Below are 702 nucleotides of genomic sequence, written 5' to 3'. Positions count from 1 at the left end.
TGTATATCTAATTTGATTGGCTGTTGTACTGAGAGCACACATGCTGCCACGCAGCACACACGCTGATAGACAGACACGTACAAAATGAAAGCTACGGAGCGCTCCCAAATAACTTTTTAAGCTTTAGGTTTTGGGGAAAGTAACAAGTCATGTCAAGTCAAAAGGCTCAAGTCCAAGTGAAGTCACAAGTCATTGATGTTAAAGTCTAAGTCGAGTTGCAAGTCTCTTTACATTTTGTCAAGTCGAGTCTAAAGTCATCAAATTCATGACTCGAGTCTGACTCGAGTCCAAGTCATGTGACTCGAGTCCACACCCCTGCAGACCAAACCATCTGATCTTACTCGCTAACATTAGCTTATAGCTAGAGATCGACACAGCTTTGTTTTCCAACCATGGGAAGGTACAAAGTAAGTGTGAGCGACAGGGCTGAGAATAACAAGCGGATGATATTCATTGAATTAAAGAAAGAAATCCTCAAAAATATGACTAATTGTGTAGTCGACTTGGCAAAGCAATTTGAGCGTATCACTGCTAGTCTGCACCACACTCGGACGTTAAAATAACATCTAATCGGCAGACATTTATCCATTAAAATATGGAAAAGCTGCTGATGGTGTGTTTGACGGAAAAGCAGCTGGAGGAAGATTCCGTAGAAGTCTACTTTCCAAGGTAAATGTTGTATGTTATTACATCATAAAAGTA

The sequence above is a fragment of the Entelurus aequoreus genome, linkage group LG07 (genome assembly GCF_033978785.1).
Source record: "Entelurus aequoreus isolate RoL-2023_Sb linkage group LG07, RoL_Eaeq_v1.1, whole genome shotgun sequence".
Classification (NCBI taxonomy): Eukaryota; Metazoa; Chordata; class Actinopteri; order Syngnathiformes; family Syngnathidae; genus Entelurus; species Entelurus aequoreus.
This window is presented reverse-complemented; position numbering follows the sequence as displayed.